The following is a 23,334-nucleotide window of genomic DNA, read 5'->3' as shown; positions in this document are numbered from 1 at the left end:
GGGAATTAAAAGCAAGTAAAGATTAAAGCACTTAAATATTAAAAGCAGTTATTTCTAGGTCTAGGTGGACTCATAGGGAGGGAACATTCAATATTATTTGGCTTAACATGTGCATATAATATATGGTATTTTTTTAAAAGGAAAAGAATAAGGTCATAACAGGGAATCTAAGGCTGCATGTGCATTCTCACTTCACTTCTGCATTCTAGTATCCAACAGAGAGGCAACGTGGTGTGACCGGGGTTGGATATGGACCCACATAAATATGGGTTTGGATTCTGGCTCTGCAACTGACTGATTCAAATGTCTGTGGGAAAGTCAGTTAATATTTTTGAGACCATATTGTTTTTGTATATAATTAGGCAATAATGATTTTTAGCAGGCAGAGATACTGTAAGGACTACCAATAATCTATGTGAAACATATGGCACGTAGAAAGTGCTTATTTAATAGTAGTTGCTATAATTAATCTTTATCTCCTACTACTAATGAATAGCAAACTACCAAAGTTTTAAATTTCTTTCAAAGATTTTTATTTATTTATTTGACAGAGAATAGAATAGAACTTTTCTGAATAGAATGTTTAAATCAACAAAATTCTTTCATTATAGTTAGCAATAGGGTAATTAATCGTGGGGAAGATACAAGAAGAGTTTCAAAGAGAAAATAGCTGTGACTCTAGATGTTAGTTCCAGGCCCAAGGTTTCCTAATACTCAAAAGATAGAGAGAAATTTAATTATTTTTACCTAAGGTAGCCTAGATAATAGAACTAACAGAACTCTAAAAGTAGTTTAGATTCAACCGTGATCACGTACTTCCTGACCTAACTTTGTTATTCATTTGTACCTAAGCCCTCATAATTTTGTAAAGCATGCTCAAGAATTTATCATCCCTTTAAAATGACAGACTTACAGGAAGGTGGGCTATAATGTAACTTTTCAAGTCTGATGCTGTCTTGCCTTGTTATAATTCATGGAATCAAAGAAAGAAAGCTTCATTCATATGACATCTACTCCCTAAATCTCAAGCACAGTGTCTAGGACACTGTTAACCACCTGTGAACCACCTATGAAGGGCTGGACTTGGAAATCCAGGTCTGTGAACAATGAACTAGAATTCCAACTAAATTTAAACTTTGATGACAGGAAAGTTGATCAGCCTTGTTCACCACTGTATCACCAGTGTTTACCACAATGCCTGACAAACAACAGGTGCTCAGTCAATATTTGTAAAATGGATAAATAAGTGTATGAGAGAGTTAATAATAATTCCTAAGTAATTATTTGAGTTTTCATTCAGCAAAGATAAAAGGACCAAGTACAAAATTAATGATGAATTTATTTTATTTATAACTCATGAATTATTTTTCCAAAATAAAATAATGGAGATTAAGTGAAGTGCCACTATTTGGAGTAAAAGTTCTGCCACTTGCATACACGTAACATCAATGTTATAGCTTCACTACTTCTGTTTCATAATGAGGTACGTTCACCCATCCCTTAATAGCAAAAATAATGTAAACAGTCATAGTAAATGTAACAGGGTTTTTAATCTAAAATACTATAGTCACTGTCCTATAGGTGTGGCATACATTATCTCATTCACACTTCACAACAAACTTACGGAACAGATATTATCACCACATTTGACAGATGAAGAAAATGGAGTTTAAAGAGGTAATTTGTGCAAGGTCATAAAGATGGTAAAATCCAGATTAAAAAAAAGTCTAATTCTAAAATAACCGGTTTAACCATAGGGACACTTAACATAGACCTAGTCACACCACATCTAGCCTGCTACCCGACCCCAACCATGAGAGAATATTTTATCTATTCTTTCAGCATCTATTGTACACCAATTATGCTCCTGGTGCTACGCTAGGCTCTCCTAATGATCACTTATAATTCTGAAATACAATAAAAAATGGCACATACCAACACCGCTCCTTGGAACCATACTGTTGAGAGTCATACTCTGAAAGTTTACACACTCTATTCATATGCATGTGTGACATGTGTGCTTTTGTTTGCCTTACTAAGCTACACACTTCTTTTAGGCAGGGTGGTACCAGGTTTATTTTTATATCCCCTAAAAATGCCTAGCACAGTGCTTTGCTCATAAAAAGTTCTTAATAAACACTGTTCAAAAATAACACTATGTGTAAATTGAACTAAATTTCCTTGGCTGAGAGAAAATGTAAATGAAGATTTTATCTTCAAATCTTCTGTGCAATTATCTTATACTTAAAAAAAACATAAATTCCAAAAACAAGACAGTTTTATTATTTTAAATATTTTATTGGTAAGCTTTAATAAAATTGTTAAATTTTCATGGAAACAAATATAAAATCTATTCTGATAAATCTCATTTAGTATGTAAATAGACTTTATTTGCTTTTCATATATTATAACCTTAGGTAATGTTCTTTTTATAATGTGGCCTTCCCCTACAATCCAAGTTAATACATATGATTGCACAAGGATAAAAAGATTCCATTTTAAAAAGGATAAATAATAATTTTTCTATTTTTTCTCACAGCCGTTATTATGATTACAGAACTATATGAATACTTGATTCTGTAAGAATTATATATAAAAAAAGAAACCACATCCTGACAGGAATTATTTTATTTCCTCTCTGACACTGCATTTTGCTTCTTAGTCTGGATAAAAATAAAATCAATTTGAAAGGACAGATTTTAATCTCAGATGATACTGAGCATTTATTTATTTATTTATTTATTTATTTTTGGTGGAAAAAAGATATGTGGCAATTTATACTATGCATTAGAGATCAGAATCTGGTCCTGAGTTTACATGATTGATGGGTTTCTATCTGAATAGGCATAAATGTGAATAGTAACTGTAATAATGCTTACCAGAGAGAGTGGATGTGACCTCAATCAGTTTCCCTTTTTACCTTTAGCATTAAATTGCTTCCTCTATAGCAAAATGTTTTGAAAAGCACACACAAAGTCCTATGCATTACTTAAAATATAACACATAATAACACATATACACATCCATAACATGATTTCAGTAGACAAAACAATGATGTTAACTATTCATAGAAAACCTCATTCAATAACCAATTTCTGAAATTACATGTTTGCCCAGGGTACAAATCATTCATTTGTGAGTTACAAGTAAACCTAGACAACAGAATAGTTCACTACATAGCGGTATATTTTTTACTATTTTCTTTAATGACCATATACACAAATGCTACTTATTTTACTAGGCTTGAGTATTCTCACTGAATATTCTGTCTGGTTTTAAAATTGAAAACTTACTTAGACTCATTCTTCTCTCTTAGGAAAAAAAATACTACTGTGGTGATCATCTGGTTACCAGTCAGTTGGCTGGCTCCTATGGGCTCACAGAAGAGAAAAGGACATCACTCAATACACTGACCATGTAGCCCTTATCGTTAGTACACTTTGTTTTGTTGTTCCTCCTCATGGAAACAAATATAAAATCTATTCTGATAAATCTCATTTGGTATGTAAATAGACTTTATTTGCTTTTCATATACTATAACCTTACAATTACAATCAGGCAGTTTCTCTGTTTTATGTGGGATAATATTGAAACTGGAATTCCAGGGAGGCATAAACTTATCTTGCAGAATTAATCTGTACTCCTATTATTAGTAGTAAGATCTTAGGTAAGTCATCCCACATAGTAATATTTGACATTCCAACCTTATAGAATAATTATAATAAAGGGTAGCAGCATGTACGAATGCCAGTGAAGTTCTAAGCTCTGTGCCACATGTTTTACATATATTGCCACATTTAATATTCAAGTGCAACTAACCTTATAAGGTAAATATGATCATTTCCATTTTATTTATAAGGACACTAAAAACCAGAAATTTGAAGTAACGCCATAATAAATGGCAGAACCAGGAATCCAACCTAAGTCTAAGTGACTAAACTGATCTTGAAGTGAAATAATATATATGAATATAAAATAATGAAGTGAATAGGTAAATATAAAAGTAAAAAAATTCTGGGAACTGCAATTCCAATAATGGTGGAGTAACTTGAACCGACTTGCTCCCATGATAACAATTATAAACTGTGAAAAAATACTAGAACAAATAAATAAAAAAACAACTATTTGGAGATCAACCAAAAGTAGGCAAATACAGAGAGACTGAGACCCTTGAAAGAACAGAACATTGCTGGACAAGATCTATATTTATATAGCTTTTCCTTGAGGTAAAAAGTTGTGGGAGTAGCCAGAACTAAAGCAGAAAGCCACATTCCTATTGGCTTGAGATATTAAAGACCAGAGTTCAAGGCTAAAAGAATGGCTGATAACTGGGGGTTGAGGGAGGTAGATTTTGGAAAGTGGGGAAGCACAGAGGGGGAGTTAAAAATTTGCACATACATTCCCACTTCTGAACTATATATATATGGTGAAGACTCCAAAGAACCTACTGGAAAATAATAGCTGAAAGGCTGAAAGGGATTTTTGCTGTTGCTCATTGCATGAGAGAAAGAGTTTGGAGTTTGAATCCTATCAAACTGATGGAGCTTGGTGAACAACTTAGGCTTTCCACAGAAACCTGCAAAGGGCCATATTTCAGGAGTAAAGATTCTATTCCTGTATTAAAAGAGTCACCCTAAGATTTAAAGCAAAACCAAAAGACACCCACTCTAACAAAACATAGAACCAAGCCTTTATTAGACAAAGATAAGCAGCCAGTAATTTAACTGTTAGATAAAAAAAGTCAATATTCTTCAGAGGAAGATAACAGAATCTAGAGTCTCTAAAGTATATAAGATACCTAGTATAGAATTAAAAATTTCAACAAATGAACAAAATGAACAAAATGTGGCCCAAGTTCCATAGAAAAAACAGCAATAGAACAGATCCTGTAATGACTCAGAAAGTACTTCAATGCAAGTACTTTATTATCAAGAATGTGGGGCACCTGACTGGCTCAATCAGTCAAGCATGTGACTCTTGATCTTGGAGTTGTGAGTTTGAGCCTTATGTTGGGTATAGAGATGACTTAAAAATAAAATCTTATAAATAAATAAATATTATCAAGAACATAAAAAATATCATCATGATGAATGCACAAAGAGAATCAGGAGAAATGGAAACAAAAAAGAATCAAGTACAATTATGAACTTTATTATGCATATTTTACCACAATAACATTTTTCTAAAGATTTAAATTGAAATTATAGAACTGAAAGTGCTATACCAAAATAAAAAATTCACTGGATGACTTAAAACATATTGAAGATGACAGGGAAGCCAGCCAGAGAACTTGAAGACAGATGAACAGAAATTTCTGAAGAGTCTTAGTGACCCACATAGCCAAGAAACAATATCAAGTAATTTTTCATATATGTGTATGGAGTCCCAGAAAAAAAAGAAAGAGAAAATGGGGCAGGAAAAAATATTTGATGAGGTAATGAGTAAAATTCTCCATGTTTGGTGAGAAAGTATCAACCTACAGATCCAAGAAGCTCAGCAAAACTGAAGAAGGAAGCATATGAAGAAACATAATCTAGGCACATCATGTCAAATTGCTGAAGAACATGGATAAAGAGTAAATCTTAGAGTAGCCACTAAGGGGAAAAAAGACAATTCTGTCATCAGAGAATTGTTTCTTATAATTCACATAACTCTAGAAATTCAACTGTTCATTCAGTTCTGTTTCATTTTTTAAAGAATTTTTTGACTTGCAATTACCTATTTTTCCTTTACTCGGAGTTATGAGAGCTATAATAACATGTGTTTTATCTATGGTGGGAAAAGTATTTGTGGGCCCCCAAAAAAGTTAAAACAATTATATTAATATTGTGGATGTACTAGTTAATTAGATGGGAGAAAGAAATGGATATATAAATATTAGAAAGGAAGAGGCACTACTCTCAACAATGGATAGAGCAATCCAAACAGAGACTTAACAAGAAAATAGTGGATTTGAACAATGCTATAGACCAAATGGACCTAACAGATGTGAAAGAACATCCCACCCAATAGGCAGAATATACATTCTCTCCAAGCACATATGGAACATTTTCAAGGACAGATCAAGTATGATAAAACAAATCTCAACAAATTCATAAGACAGAAATTATATCAAATATGTTTTCTATCACAATGGTATGAAATTAGAAATTATTAACAGGAGAAAAGCTGAAAAATACACAAATATGTGGAAATTAAAGTGTACACTCCCAAACAACCAATGGATCAAAGAAAAAGTCAAGAGAAATTTAAAAAACATCTTGAAACAAATGAAAATGGAAACACAACATACTAAAACATATAGGATACAGCAAAAGCAGTTCTGACAGGAAGGTTTATAGTTATAAATGCGTACATAAAGCAAATAGATCTCAAATAAACAACCTAATATTACATCTCAAGGAATTAGAAAAAGAACAAGCTTAGTCCAAAGTTAGCATAAGGAAGGAAATAATAAAGATTGGAACAGAAATAAATGAAATAGAGAATAACAATAGAAAGGATTAACAAAACTAAGAATTGGTTCTTTGAAAAGATAGACAAAATTGACAAACTTTTAGCTAGACTAAGCAAAAGGAAGGACTCATAAATACAATTGTAAATGAAAGACCAGGGGCGCCTGGGTGGCTCAGTTAGTTAAGTGTCTTCCTTTGGCTCGGGTCATGATCCCAATTGAACCCCCGCATCTGGCTCCCTGCTCAGTGGGGAGTCTGTTTCTCCCCCTGACCCTCCCCCATCTCGTACTCTCTCTCTCTCTCTCTCAAATAAATAAAATCATAAAAAAAGAGAAGACATTACAATAGAAACCACAGCCATATAAAGGAAAATAAGAGATGACAATGAATAATAATATGCCAATAAATTGGACAATCTAGAAAAATACATTCCTAGAAACGTATGACCTACCAAGACTAAATCATGAAAAAACAGAAAACCCAAACAGGCCAATGAGTAAGAAGAATGAATTAATAATCAACAACCTTATAACAAACAAAAGGCGAGGATTAGATGGTTTCACTGGTGAATTCTACCAAACATTTAAAGAAAAATTAATACCAATCCTTCTCAAACATTTTGAAAAAATTTAAGAGGAGGAAAGACTTCTAAATTCATTTTTACAAGGCCAGCATTACCCTACTACAAAGGCAGATAAGAATGCTATAAGAAAAGAAAACTATAGGTCAATATACCTAATGAATATATTTACAAAAAGTCTCAACAAAATATTAACAAATGAATTCAACAGCACATTAAAAGGGTCATACATTATGATCAAGGGGGACTCATCCCCAGGATGCAAGAACACTTCAACATATGCAAATCAATAAATGTGACACATCACATTAACAGAATGTAGATTAAAATCATATGATCTCAATAGATGCAAAAGAAGCATTTGACAAATTCCAACATCATTTCATGATAAAAACCCTCAACAAAAATCTCAACATAATAAAATCCATATATGACAAGCTCACATCGAATGAAACCTTCTCTTATAAGGCTGGGAGCAAGACAAGAAAGTCCAATCTCACCATTCCTATTAAACAGAATACTGGAAATCTTAGCCAAAGCAATCAGGCAAAAGAAAGAAATAAAAGGTATCCAAATCAGAAAGGAAGAAGTAAAATTACCTCTGTTTGCAGACGATATGATCTTATATATACAAAAGCCTAAAGTCTACATCGAAATACTTTAAGAACTAATAAATGAGTTCAGTGAAGTTTCAGGAAGAAAATCAATATATAAAAATTAGTTACAATTCAATAGAATAACAATGAACAACCTGAAAAAGAAATTTACAAAAACAATCTCATTCACAGTAGCATCAAAAATAATAAAATACTTACGAATAAATTTAGCCAAGGAGGTAAAAGATCTGTACTATGAGCATTATAAGACATTGATGAAAGAAACTGAAGAAGACACATATAAGTGAAAAGATACCTCATGTCATGGATTAGAAGAATTCACGTTGTCAAAATGTCCATACTACCAAAAGCCATGTATAGATTCAGTGAAATCCCTATCAAAATTCCAGTGGCTTTTTTTTTTACAGATAGAACAAATAATCTTAAAATACGTATGAAACCACAGAAGACCCTGAATAGCCAAAGCAATCTTGAGAAAGAACAAAGCTAGAGGCATCATGCTTTCTGATTCCAAACTACACCCCAAAGCCAAAGTAACCAAAATAGTATGGTATTGGAATAAAAACAGACACAAAGACCAATGGAATCAAATGAAGAACCCAGAAATAAACCCATACATATGGTCAATAAGAGCCCACACTGACAAGGAGCCAAGAAAATTCAGTGAGGAAAAGATAGTCTTTTCAATAAATGGTGTTGGAAAGACTGGATATCCACATGCAAAAGAATAAAACTGGGCCCTTATACCATTCAAAAAAATTTACTTGATTTGAGTTTAATGCTTAAATGTAAGACCTGAAACCATAAAACTTCTAGAACTGATAGGGAAGAAGCTTTTTAACATTGGTCTTGGCAAAGATTTTTTGATATGACATCAAAAGCACAAGCAACAAAAGCAAAAATAAATCAGTGAGATTACCTTAAACATATTTCTGTACTGAAAAAAAAAGAAAAGAAAAGAAAAGGCAACTATGGAATGGGAGAAATATTTGCAAATCTTATATTTGATAAGGGGTTAATATCCAAAACATACAAGGAACTCCTACAACTCAGCAGCTAAAAACCAAATAATCTGATTTTTAAAATGGCAGAGAAAATAGACATTTTTCCAAATAAGACACACAAATGGCCAAAGGTACATAAAAATGGCCCAACATCACTAATCATCAGGAAAATGGAAATCAAAACCACAATGAGATATCACCTCACACCTGTTAGAATGGCTATTATCAACAATACAAGAGATTGCAAGTGTTGGTATGGATGGGGGAAGAAAAAGAGCCCTTGGGCACTGTTGGTAGGAATATAAATTGGTACAGGCACTATGGAAAACACTATGGGGGGGGGTTCTTCAAAATATTAAAAACAGAACTACTATATGATCTAGCAACCTCACTTCTGGGTTTACATCTGAAGAAAATAAAATCACTATAGCAAAGAGATATCTGTACCTCCGTGTTCATTGCAGCATTGTTTACAATAGCCAAGACATAGAAACAACCTGTCTATCAATGGATGGATGAATGGATAAAGAAAACGTGATGTGTGTGTATGTGTGTGTGCTTATAACATGAAATATTATTCATCCATAAAAAGAAGGAAACCCTGCCATTTGTGACTACATTGATAAACCTTGAGGGCATTATGCTAAGTGAAATAAATCCAACAGAGAAAAACAAATACTATATGATCTCATTCACACATGGAATCTAAAATAAAACTGAACTCATAGAAACAGAAAGTAGATTGGTGGTTGCTGAGGTGGGATGGGAGATAAGGTGGGAGAAATGGGTGAAGTTGGTCAAAGGGTACAAACTTCCAGTTATGAGTAAGTCCTGGAGATCTAATGCACAGCATGGTGACTATAGTTAACAATACTATATTGTATACCTGAAATTTGCTAAGAGAGCAGATCTTAAATGTTCTCACCACACACACACACACACACATACACACACACCCCTTCCCCAGGGTAACTATATGAGGAAGTGATGGATACGTTAACTAACCTTATTGTGGTAATCATTTGCAATATGTACTTATATCAAATCATCACACTGTACACCTTAAACTTACGTGTCAATTATTACTCAGTAAACTTGGTGGGGGGGGAGATAATTCTGTCCTTATTTCCATGATGACATGCACGTATACTTGAGAAACCCAAGAAAGTCAATGAAAATTCCTCCAGAAAAGAGTCTAGAAAGGTAGCTAGTTACATAGTATATGAAAATATACTATCCTCTGCTATGAGCCTGCTTCTTCCTCTCCCACTCCCCCTGCTTGTATTCCCTCTCTCTCTGGCTGTCTCCCTCTCTCGCTGGCTGTCTCTCTCTCTCTGTCAAATAAATAAATAAAATCTTAAAAAAAAAAAAAGAAAATGTATACTGGAGAATCCGGAAATATACTCCAATATACATAAGATTTTTATATATGATAAAGGTGACTTAAAAAATTAATCAATGCCAAAAAAATAATAAAAGTAAAAATAAACAGATTAATCAGTAGCTGCTGGTACACTAACAAGATTCCAGATGATTTAAAGATTTAAATATAAAATATTTTATTTTTAAAAATTTGGAGGGATGAATGAATAGGCAGAGTATAGAGGATTTTTAAGGCAGTGAAACTACTGTGCATGATACGGTGATGGTGGGTACATGCCTTTATAAATTTGTCCAAACACACAAAATGTAAAACACCAATAGTGAACCAACCCTAAGGTAAACTGCAGACTTTAGGTGATAATGATGTGTCTATGTAGATTTATCAATTGTAACAAATGCACCACTATGGTGGGGGAATTGAAAATGGGGGAGACTATGAATGTTTGGGGGCAGAGGGTCTATGGGAAATCTGTATATGTTTCTCTTAATTTTGCTCTAAACCTAAAATTGCTATAATAAAATCTCTTAACAAAAATTAATCCATAAGGGTAGGATAGAAGAAATGGTGTTATATATTTTATAGTCTTGGACATAAACTACAGAAACCATAACAGGAAAGACTGATTATTTGACTAAACTAAAAATTAAAATTTCAGCATGGGAAAAAAAGAAACTACCATAAATCAAGTTGAAATGCAAATTCAACAGCAGAAAAATGCTTGAAATACCTAAGAAAGATACATTTTATTAGTATAACAAGAGCTCTTAGAAATCAATAATAAAGAGACAAAGGAAAGGCCATTAGTAAGCAACAATGGATATGCTACATTTATATTAAAAAAAAGCATATACAGCATTTTCATGCGAATGTACATGTGCGTGTTACATGTATGTACACAAATAAACTTGTACATTGATAGAAGATTTCTGAAATGATACATAAAATAAGCTAATACAGGTTACTTATGGAAAGTAGAAACAGGATGGTTTCAAATTTTACTTTTCATTTTATACTTTTCCATATTATTTGTTTCTTATTTTTAAAACCATGAGTATGTATTGCTTTAATTATTCAAAAGCAAAATTTAACAAAACATATTCCTTCTGAAGAAACTCACCAGTAATATGCTGATTGTTTAAACAAATATATGCGGTCCCTCTCTTCACTCACTGACAGTATTACATACTGAATTCTATCATGGAGCTAAAACATTTCAAAAAAGGGAGTGACTTAACCGAAATCCAATAAAACAAAAAGCGTAAAAATCTGGAATAAGGGAAATTATCTAAATACAAATGTAAACTCAATTTTACTTGTAGACTTTTTTTCTTTTTGAAATATATGGCAGAAAAAAGGAAATAATTATTGCTGTTTTCAAATTGCTTCAAGTCAGAACTACAGAGTTTTCTCTAGACACTCCTTTCCCTTCACTCCCGTTGGGGCTCCAGAATCAATTGAGTCCTATCCTCCAAAGCCCATTACACTCAGACCTTTCTCTCATGGATGCTGTTTCTCTATCCTCAGCAGTTTTTATTCCAGGAAACTGGCCTCTCTCCCCAAGATTCTAGCTATTAACAAGCAATAGAGGCATCGAAAGCAACTTGATCGGTTGCATACTCAGTGAAGGAGCATGCAGGCAAGGAACAATGACAGTAATGAATGTTAGAATCTGGGTGTTAGCCTTTCGTAGTTTGAGTGAGATACAGTGTATTGCATATTGTATAGACTTTTCAAGAAGTTTCTTCTCAAACATCCTGGATTGAGATGACACTTCTTCTAATCATCACAATGCAATTTCGTTCTGAACATTTAAGTATATTGGAATTCCAAGCTCATGCATTTTGGTTAACACCTAAATGGTAATAGAAGTAACCAATACATGTATATATGAAATACAATTATTGAATTATTTCCATGATACCTTATCGTAGCGACTATTAAACCTAGTATGTTCTATTTTTCTTCATGTCCACAGATTTTATCTTTTGGTATGGTGTCTGGCACATAAAAGTTTTCAAAATGTATAGATAAATAAATCCATGTAAAGAAAGGACTGTCGATTATTTACAAACATACCATATTAGAGTTGGAAAAGGCCTTAGAGGTTTTCTAATCTATAAGAATTCCATAAGGCACCCCTACCCTATCCCTACTCACCACCATAACTACCCATATCATACTGCTAGCAAATATGCTCATTCACTCTCACTGCGAACACACTATTGATGTTAAATCCTCCATCTAAGAAATCAGTCCATTCCCGTTTCAGACATATCCTGGGCCTTGGAATACAGACATTTGAGGGCAAAAGTACAATACCCACATATTTTCCCTAGGTATTTTGCCAGTAATATGGGGTATTTACTTTACTGTTACTGATGTCTATCAAACTATAAAGTCCTTATTTTTCTTTCTTTTTTTTTTTTTTTAAAGAGTTTATTTATTTATGTGACAGAGACAGAGCCAGTGAGAGAGGGAACACAGCAGGGGGAGTGGGAGAGGAAGAAGCAGGCTCCTAGCGGAGGAGCCCGATGTGGGACTCGATCCCATAATGCCGGGATCACGCCCTGAGCCGAAGGCAGACGCTTAACGACTGCGCTACCCAGGCGCCCCTAAAGTCCTTATTTTTCAGTTCAAAGTTTTCCTAATTAGATCAGCACACCTCTAAGTAGATATTGTTTCCAATTTCTGTGAGGCACATTCTTATCCAAAAGTCCAGTACTTTTGTATCATCTCCACTTCTAGAGAATCCAATTTTATGGAATAAAAAATGCTCAGTCACATAAGTAGTCAAGTAGTAATTAGCAGAACTGCAATTAACCCGTAGAGATAGGGCCAAAACATTTACATTTTTAAAAAGCTTTCCAGCATAGTCAGGGTGGAGAAACCACTGCTCTAGTAATTTGATCCATAGTTTAGAAAATCAAACCTCACTCTTTAAATAGTCAACTACTCATTTAACCTTGCACTTTATGTTTTCTTTTCACAAAGTTTCAAAATTCATTTGGAAAAGGAGATGAAAATATAAACCAAAAAATCAAGGGATTCACAAAATAAATGGATGTGAAGTATGACACCATATCCTAAAACATGGGAGTGGGGGAGGGGAGTTAAAATTTAGTTCTTTTAGAATGGGTTTAAATGTAAGCAACCATTCAGTTTTTGATGAGACTGACTAAAGGTGTATCAAGTTTGTTGCTCTTTCTAAAGAACCCGCTATGGGTTTCATTGACCTGTTCTATTGTTTTTTTAGTTTCTATTTTGTATATTTCTGCCCCAATCTCTATTATTTCCTTTCTTCTAGTGGTGTTGGGTATTGTTTGTTCTTTTTCTAATTCCTTTAGGTGTAGAGTTAGGTTATTTGAGATTTTTCTTACTTCTTGAGGTAGGCCTGTATCGCTATAAACTTCCCTCCAAGAACAGATTTTGCTGCATTTTGAAGATTTTAGACCATTGTGTTTTCATTTTCCTTTGTCTCCTTTTGATTTCCTTTTTGATTTCCTGGTTGACCCATTCATTGTTTAGTAGCATATTATTTAAGCTCCGTGTGTTTTTGGTTTTACTAGATTTTTTTTTCTTGTGGTTGATTTCTAGTTTCACAGTGTTGAGAATAAAAAAGATGCATGCTATATGACTCCAATCTTTCTGAATCTGTTGAGATTTATTTTGTGGCCTACCATGGGATCTATTCTAGAGAATGTTCCATGTGCACTTGAAAAGAATGTGTATTCCACTGTTTTAGAATGGAATGTTCCGAATATATTTGTTAGATCCATCTGGTCACTAAGTGTGTCATTAAAAGCCACTGTCTCCTTGTTGATTTTGTGTTGGATGATCTATCCATTGACATAAGTAGGGTGTTAGAGTGTTAAAATCCCCTACTATTATTGTTTTACTATTGATTACTTTTATGTTTGTTATTAGCTGCTTTATGTATTTGGGTGCTCCCATGTTGGGTGCATATATATTTACAATTGTTCTATCTTCTTGTTGGATTGTCCCCTTTATGATTATGTAGTGTCCTTCTTTGTCTCTTGTTATAGTCTTTTTTAAAAATTCTATTTTGCCTGATATAAGTATTGTTACCCTGGCTTTCTTTTCACTTCCATTTGCATGATAAATGCTTTTCCATTCCTTCATTTTCAATCTGCTTGTGTCTAGGTCTGAAATGAGTCTCTTGTAGGTAGGCAGCATATAGATGGGTTTTGCTTTTTTATCCATTCTGTCACCCTAGGTCTTTTGATTGGAACGCTTAGTCCATTGACATTCAAAGTAATTATATTGATAGGTATGTACTTGTCATTATTTTATTTCTTATATTATGGTTGTTTTTGTAGTTCTCTGCTCCTTTCTTCTCTTACTGTCTTCTCTCATGGGTTGCTGGATTTCTTTAGTGATATACTTGAATTCCTTTTTTTGCATATTTATCACCCATTTTGGATTTGTGGTTATCATTAGGTTTCTACATGACATCTTATGCATATAGTAGTCTATATTAAGTTGATGGTTGCTTACATTTAAACCCATTCTAAAAGCACTAAATTTTGACTCCTCTCCCCCCATTACGTATATGGTGTCATACTTTACATCCTTTTATTTTGTGAATCTCTTGATTTTTATAGATACAGTTAATACTACTGCTTTTGTGTTTTCTACTTTTCTTACTCCTGCTTATGGTCTCTCCTTTCCACCCTAAGAGTCCCCTTGGGGCATCTGGGTGGTGCAGTCAGTTAAGTATCCCACTCTTGATTTCAGCTCAGGTCATGATCTCAGGGTTGTGAGATGGAGCCCTGCATCCAGCTCTGTGCTCAGCCAGGAGTCTGCTTGAGATTCTCTCTCTCCTTCTCCCTCTGCCCCTTCCCCCACTCATGTGCTCTCTCTCTCTCTCTCTCAAATAAAACCTTAAAAATAAAGTCTCTTTAACATTTCTTGTAAAGGTAGTTTAGTCATGATGAATTCCTTTAGCTTTTGTTTATCTGGGAAACACTCTCTCTCTCTCTCTCTCTTCTATTCTGAAGGATGGCCTTGCTGGGTAGAGTATTATTGGTTGCAGGTTTTTTGTTGTTTTTGTTTTTTTGTTTTGTTTTGTTTTTTCCGTTGAACACTGACTATATCACAACACTGGTTTGCAAAGGTTTTGCTGAAAAATCAGCTGATAGCCTTATGAGTTTCTCTTGTATGTAACTGTTTTCTCTTCTCTTGCTGCTTTTAAATTTTCTCTTTATCAGTACTTTTTGCCATTTTAATTACTATGTGTCATGGTGTGGTCCTCTTTGGCTTGATTTTGTTGGGGCTCTCTGTGTCTCCTGGATCTGGATTTCTGTTTCCTTCTCCAGATATGGGAAGTTTTCAGCTATTATTTCTTCTAATAGATTTTTTGCCCACTCTTCTCCCTCTCCTTCTTCTAGGATCCCTATAATGTGAATGCTATTATGCATTACGGTGTCATTGAGTTCCCGTAATCTATTTGCATTTTAAAAATAATTTTCCCTCTTTCCTGTTCAGCTTGATTGCTGCCCTCCAGGTCACACTGATCCATTCTTCTGCTTCCTCTAGTCTACTATTTATTCTGTCTAGTGATTTTTAATTTTAGTTATGGAGTTCTTCATCTCTTACTGGTTCTTTTTTATGCTTTCTATTCTTTTTTAAGGGTCTCACTGAGGCCTTCTGCTCTTTTCTCAAGTCCGGTGAGTATCTTATGATCATTATTTTAAATTCTCTATTAGGTATATTACTTACCTAGGTTTCATTTAGCTCTCTTGCTGTGATTTTGTCCTATTCTTTCATTTAGGACATATTCCTCTGTCTCATTTTGTCTAACTCTCTGTATGTGTTTCTATGTGATAAGAAATGTCAGCTCTATCTCCTGCTCTTGAAAGTAGTGGCCTTATAAATAAGAGATCTTGTAGTGTCCTGCAATGTAGTGTCCCCTGTTCACCGGAACCTGGCATTTCAGGGGTATCTCCTGTGTGTGTTGCATGTGCCCTGCTGTTGTGGCTCACCTGCATTTGTCTTCAGTTCAGTTGTCTGCAATGGCACTCTTTGCCTGTTAGGGGCATGGTTTGGTCCCTGTGTTGTTAGTGCGCTACTGTGGGGCCACCTCGGGCTTGAGCTGAATCAGAACAGGCATTTGCCAGAGCTGTGGTAAGAGTGAACTGCAGTGTGCTCTCCCTGTGTTATTCCCTGGGAAGCTTTTAATGATGAGTGAGGCCCGCAGGCAGGCCAGAAGTCTACCTCTAGCCCACTGGGGTCAGAGTGGGACTGGTGTGTGTGGCTATCTTTCCCTCTCACCCTGGGACAAGAGTCACCTTGAATTCATGCTCGCCCCTGTTGTACAATGCCACACTTGTGGCACCACTTTGGATTGACTCCTCCTGAGGGCAGGTCTGCAGGAGAATGCAGGGGCAAGGCATGTGGGGCCAACAAGGTTTGCACTAGTGTGCTGTAGGGAAGGGATCTGCTCCTGCTTCAGAAAACTCCTGACCCTGGACTGGAGGGGGTGAGTCTGTAGGAGAGCATGGGGGTTGGGGGGAAGGTGACATGCTGTTAGCAAGGTTCACGGGGGTCTGCTACGGGAGGAGATCTGCAGCTACCTGGGAAAACTCCTGCCCAAGCTAGGATAGAAAGGGTAAATCTGCAGAAACGAGTGGGAGTGGGATGTGCTATTAGCAAGACAGTGTTTATGCTGCACTGGTTCCTACAGGTGTCCATTTACCTAGGTTGGGGGTAGGTGAGGGAAATGGTGCCCACTAGCTCTTTTGTTATTGGAGAAGTCTCCAACAGATCCCTGCCCGTCCAGCACATACTCTGAAATTAGTAAACAAATCTCCCTCCCCAGGCATTTTTTAATGCTGCTTCTAAGCTGTATTTCAGCAGGGTTGTTTGTTGTGCTGTCTCTTTAAGGGTGGGGACTCAGTTTCCTCTCACCCTCCTGACTCTCCCAGAGCTGAGCTTGCTGATTTTTAAAGTTCTAGGTGTTAAGTCCCACTAATTATAAGAACTCACGGAATTATGCTCCACAGGTTTTCAAAGTCAAATGATATGGAGATTTGCCTTCCCTGTGTGGGTTCCTGTGCATGAGGTTCCTGGTGTCAGGGTCTGTTTCTTTCCTCTATCCATGCCCTCAGCATCTTTCCCTCCTGCAGATAGTCCTGTGGGTCAATTTGCCTCCTGACCACATCTCCTACTCTGTTTGATACGGCCTCTTCTCTATATTTATCTGTGGAGAGTCTGTTCTACCAGTCTTTTGGTCATTTTCTAGGTTATTTATACTGATGTGGATGTTACCTAGTTGTAGCTGTAAGATAAGGTGAGCTTAGGACCTTCCTACTCCATCTTTCTTCACTCCCAAAACAGGAGTTTATAATGCTTTACCTCCCTTGTCATAAGCTCAAAGACAAGAAAATGCACATAAAATCCTCTCACTGAACTTCTAAAATAAGAGTGTACATTCTATGTAAGTTTTATTACATGAAAAATTTGTGACAGTTATCTAAATATATGGAAGACGATCATAAAGAAGATAAAAATGTACTGATAATCTATATACCACATACCAAATTATATATTAGAAAGACTTCACTAGAATTAGCTTTACTAGAATAAGCTGTAGAATTAATGTTAAAAGTATATAGTGGCTATGTTCATTTTGAAAGATTAAGAATGTTTTTAAATTTGAATTTAAAGTGAATTTCTTACTCAGGAAAATAAAAAGTGGCTCTAGTTTGAATCAAAGTTACCAAAGGAAAAACTAACTCAGTTCATTTACAAAGTGTAACTATCAGTACAATTATAAATGTAAATATGATACAACCTCTCAAGTCTTTAGAGAATCTTATTTGTTGATATATGTAATATGGATACAAGCCTTAATCATAAAACTGTAACCATATTATTTGAACTCTGAGCTCAAGTAAACAAACAAAATGGTAGATATTGTTTTATAATTTTAAAAAACATAGCTATAGAGTATATGGGCAAAAGTGTTATCAAGAAACTATCTATGGTCAAGAAATGGTATTGCCAAATCATTATAAGCAACATATGTACATCTACTCATAGACTATATCTTGTCACAAGTGAAACAACTTCTTTCCCAGGAAAAGAAAATTCTCTTGTTTTTAGAATCAATTTTTTCTGCCCTAACTTTATTCTCAGTTCAAAAACATATGTTAGAAGGGTTATTGTTTGAATTGTGTCACCTCCCAAAAATATGTTTAAATCCTAATTCTTGACACTTGAATGTGAACTTGTTTGCAAATAGGGTCTTTGTAGATGTAATCAAGTTAAGATGAGGTCATACTGAATTATGGTGGGCTCTAATCTAAAATGACTGTGTTCTTATGAAGAAGAGCGGAAGAGACATAGAAACCCAGGGAGAAAGCCATGTGATGAGGGAGGCAGAAATTGAAGTAATGAGTTTATAAACCAAAGAATGCCAAGGATTGAAAAAAAAAAAAAAGGTCACTTATGGCTTGGGGACACCTGGTTGGGTCAGTCAATTAAGCATCTGCCTTCAGCTCAGGTCATGATCCCAAAGTCCTAGGATCAAGCCCCATGTTAGGCTCCCTGCTCAATAGAGAGTCAGCTTCTCCCTCTCCCTCTGCCCCTCCCCCCTGCTCCTGCTTTCTCTTTCTCAAATAAATAAACTCTTTAAAAAAAAAAAAGGAAAGAAAACAGATGAATATATGGAAAGGGGTAAAGGAAAAAAAGGAGAGAGGGAAACAAGCCATAAGTGACTCTTTTTTTTAAAAAAGATTTTCTTTATTTATTTGAGATACAGCAGGAGCAGGGGGGAGGGGCAGAGGGAGAAGGACAAGCAGACTCCCCGCTGAGCAAGGAGCCCAATATAGGGCTTGATCCTAGGACTCTGGGATCATGACCCGAGCCAAAGGCAGATGCTTAACTGACTGAGCCACCCAGGCACCCCATCTGTTTTGTTTCTTAAACTCCACATATAAATGAGATCATATGGTATATATTTTTCTCTGACTTACTCCACTTAGCATAATACACTCTAGTTCCATCACATCGTTGCAAATGGGAAGATTTCATTCTTTTTGATGGCTGAATAATATTCCATTGTATATCTATACCACATCTTTTTTATCCATTCATCAGCCGATGGACATTTAGGCTCTCTCCATAGTTTGGCTACTGTTGATAATGCTGCTATTGACATCAGGGAACACGTACCCCCTTTGAATCTAAACAGTGATTTTTTTATAAATTGCATTTTCACATGTTTAAACATGAAGTGCTTGTTGGGAAAATTCAATGAACAAAATTTAGTAGCAGTACAACAACATAATGATGTAAAAGAAATTTGGTGTGAATATAATAGACAAATTCATTATTTCTTTTGTAAGAGTTGAGCTCTCCATGAGGGAACCTGTTTTTAATCCTTTTGCAAAAAATAGAATAACTATATCATCTATTTATTGAATTATGATCTAGGCAAGTGCTAAATACCTAAGATATTTACTTATATCATCTATCCCATTTAATCCTTGAAATTATATTATTATTAGCATCCAAATTTTAAAGATGTACAAATCGGGGGTCAAAGAGAATCAGTAATTTGTCAAAGGTCACACAGCTGGTAGGTGTGGCTGAGTTGTGGTTAGTCAGTCTTAAATATGTTCTTTGAATTTGTGTTCTTATATAGCAGACTTATAAGTCATACCTGGTATGTTCTAACTGCCTTTCTAAGTACTAAACGTTTTTACAACTATAATATTCAAATAAGCCTTAAAATATGGGAAATAAATGAAATAGCACTTTTGATGAGAATTATAAATATCTGCAGCTTATTAGTGACATGGTCATAAATAGAATGCAATTCAAAGAGAACAAAGGGCTGGTTCTTAATATAATGTGGAAGAAATAAGTTAGAGCTATCTGACATAAGATATGTTGCTGTGGTTAAAGAATAACTTAAAATCAAAATAGGATATGATATGTGAATGAGTTAAAAAAGGAAATATTAGAGAAAAAATTTGACAAAATAGGTTGCTTTTGGAGAAGGAGTGTTTATAAACTATTTCTACTAATTTACAAATGGTCAATTTTAAGTATTTTCTTTTTTTTTTTAAGATTTATTTATTTAGTTTAGAAAGAGAGAGGACATAAGTGGGAGGAGGGGCAGAGGGAGAATCTCCAGCAGACTCCCCATTGAGCGCAGAGCCCATCATGGCTCTCAATTCCACAACCCCAAGATCATAACCTGAGCAAAAATCAAGAGTTGGACATGCGAGTGACTGACTGAGCCACCCAGGTGCCCCATTAAGAATTTTCTTAAAATAGTTACGTTGATTATATCAAACTAAGAAAAGATTTAAATTGTGATTCAAGTATAAGAAAACCTGTTTTAGAAACGATTACTAGAACAGCGCAAAGGGTTATTAGAAAGAACTTCCTATTCCTGAGAGCTGTTTTACTAGATTGGTTTGCTGAAGGAAGCAATGGAAACTATTTCTTTAAAGATCCTTAGGAACAAAAGGCATATATTACCAGCAGTTCAGAAAGGGTTAGGTGTGTCTCTGCCAGGAGGCACCCGGTGGATAACCACTCTTGGTTCTATAAAGCCCAGTGACTGCATAATAATGCTATTCTTATAATTGTGAGGCGAGGGCAACACAGCTGCTTTTTCCTTTCTTTGGTGAACAGGATTTGCTGTCCAAAAAGTTGCAGAATAATTTGAATGTAATTAGATGAAATTTTCCCCAACAGAAAAGCAAGAATTAATTTTGACTTTAGTAACGGAAAGAAAACTCAGAAGCCCTACACTGGGCTTTTTAAACATTTATGTCCTCCTTTACTTAGAAAGTGTTCCTCTATGTACAACTTAAAAAGCAGACTTGTTTGCTAGATGACCTTAGGCCTATGAGTTGAATTAATACTAAATAAAAAATTCTGAGCATATCTACAGTTTCTTTGTTTGTATAAAATCCTTTGAAAAATTCAATTGTAGTGCATTCTACTTAAATTTTTATGAATTTATTTTTATTTCATTTTATATTCATCTACTTAAGTCTTTATATTTCATGAAGGTGGAGAAGGCAGATTCCTTATATTTATAATTTTTTCTTTAAAATACAGTCAATTTCTTTCCAAGCAAACTTTCCCTTTAACTGGTAATGTAATTAATTTCAATTTTGAATACGGCACTGTGGTCCACAATCCTTGGCTGACTGTTCTTCCAAGAGCAATAAGAGCTGCTGAGAAAGGAACTAAAAGTTCCATGAGTTCTTTTGATGCAGGATTCTTACAAAATATAAAGCTGTGAGGAATGTAAAGGGATTACTTCCCAAGATTTTGGAGCACTTCAGAATAGTTGTTAAAAATAAGTGAGAAAAAATGCTGGAATTAAACAAAAAAATTTCATAAATGGTGTGGATAATTCCAAAATAAATAGGAAACAATTCTAACGTCCCAAACTATTTGATATTTGTCATTAGATGATAATGTGTCCAAGATGGATACAAACAGCACTGTTTTCAAACATGGGTACTTAATTTCTGTTATTTAAATTTTTATTTTGTATTTAGGGATTTAATGCAGCTTTATACTATGAAATACAATATGCAAAAAGAGCTTAATGTAGTTTTTGACATGCAATAATGCTCAGGAAAAAAGAAAAGGAAGAGAGAAATAGCTTAGCTATAGAGAAATAGCTATATTAGCTATGCTTAATATATATAATTTCTACATTAAAGAACACTATTTTTCTTCATCTAAATGTAAGATAATATTACCTGTTTCTACATACTCAACAACAGAAAACTTATAATATAAATATTTCATTGCTTGCCTCCAAAAAATTGTTGACATCCTCTGTGGCCATCTGCCAAGGTGGTCATTCCTTTGTGTGTGATGGAATTAGAGAAGTATCAGGGTTCTATGGATTGATGAAAAAAAATTTCCTGTGCTCTTGGCTTCTGGTATTTATTTCCTTGGTCCTGTTAAAAAGGAAAGAAGAGTGAACTTACCAATTCTCAACATATAGTCAGTTATTCTGTATTTCTTTAGATTCACATTTAAGGACATTTTGAGAATTTTACGAGTTCTCATTAAGAATCATATAGAATTTTAGCCTTACACACAAGACTTGCTAAATTCACGAATGCAAGTAAGAAAGAGCTATGTCAATCAGACTATTCAATCCCCACACTTTGTACTATAGGAAACTGAAATCCAGAGAGGTTAAACAACTCTACCAAAGTTACAATTAGTGGCAGAGCCAGCATAAGAAAACAGTTCTCAGCAGGTACAAGAGAAGAATCTTTTTTTTTTTTAAAGATTTATTTATTTTTAGAGAGAAAGAGAGAGAGATAGAGAAAGAGAGAATGAGTGGGGGGAGGGGCAGCGGGAGAGAATCTTTCAAGCAGACTCCCTGCCAAGCGAGGAGCCCAGTGCGGGGCTCAATCCCACAACCCATGAGATCATGACCTGAGCCGAAACCAAGAGTTGGACGTTTAACCAACTGAGCCACCAGGCGCCCCAAGAGAAGAATCTTTGGAAGAGGAAGGGAGACTGGGAAAAGCATTATCATGACCAAGCTAACTTCTTAGCCTTAATGCTTAGAGAAATTCTAGAAACAACAAACAAAAACCACAATAGTTTAATAATATTTAGATTAATTCATAGCACAGGACTTGCTCAAATAAATATTTTATTAAAGTATGACTAAGATATTGTTTTATTAATAAAATAAAATTTCACCTTTAAATTTTTGAATTTCACCCAGAGCCATGATCATTCATTTCTCCAAATCCTTACTACTATAATAATCTATCATCTGCATAGCAAAAGAAAGGTAATTTTATTATTCGGAGTAACAGAGTGACATTTTTAAAAAGAAAACTGGATTTTAGACTGCCTTGCGCAAAACTCTCCAAAGATTTCCCGTAACAGTTAGGATAAAGTCTTACCCTACGTTACATGATTGGGCCCCTGTTCACCTGTCAGCCTATCTCACCACTCTCCCTTTGTTTGGTATTCTACAGTCTTAGTGAACTTCTTGTTCTTCCTCAAATATGCTAAGCACACTTTTGGTTTATGTCTTTGACCTTGGTCTTCCCCTCTGACTGGAACACTTTTCCCCAGATAGCCACATGTTTGTTCCCAATAACTGAAACACTCTTTTTTCCCCCCTGAGAGCTCCATTGTCTGTTTTGAGAATCTGCTCATAAGTCACTTCCCAGAGAGGCCTTCTCTTACTATCTAGCCAAGCAACCTCCACACTCAACCCTCCTTCTCAATGACCCCCTGTTCTTTATACCCTGCTTCATTT

The 23,334-nt window shown here is 34.9% G+C and overlaps 1 protein-coding gene across 8 annotated transcripts in view; it reads right to left on the bottom strand.

The window, feature by feature from the left end:
* The window catches only part of MBD5 (methyl-CpG binding domain protein 5), a 444,593-nt gene that overhangs the window by 211,544 nt on the left and 209,715 nt on the right, over positions 1–23,334 (bottom strand). For all 8 annotated transcript variants that reach the window (XM_057317495.1, XM_048214234.2, XM_057317496.1 and 5 more), the window contains one exon: positions 21,853–22,000. The gene's annotated coding sequence lies outside the window, so the exon portion shown is untranslated. The remainder of the gene's footprint in view (positions 1–21,852; positions 22,001–23,334) is intronic.

This window comes from Ursus arctos, unplaced genomic scaffold, assembly GCF_023065955.2.
Source record: "Ursus arctos isolate Adak ecotype North America unplaced genomic scaffold, UrsArc2.0 scaffold_1, whole genome shotgun sequence".
Lineage (NCBI taxonomy): Eukaryota > Metazoa > Chordata > Mammalia > Carnivora > Ursidae > Ursus > Ursus arctos.
Note: the sequence above shows the minus strand (reverse complement) of the source record. Positions and strands in the feature narration are given on the sequence as shown.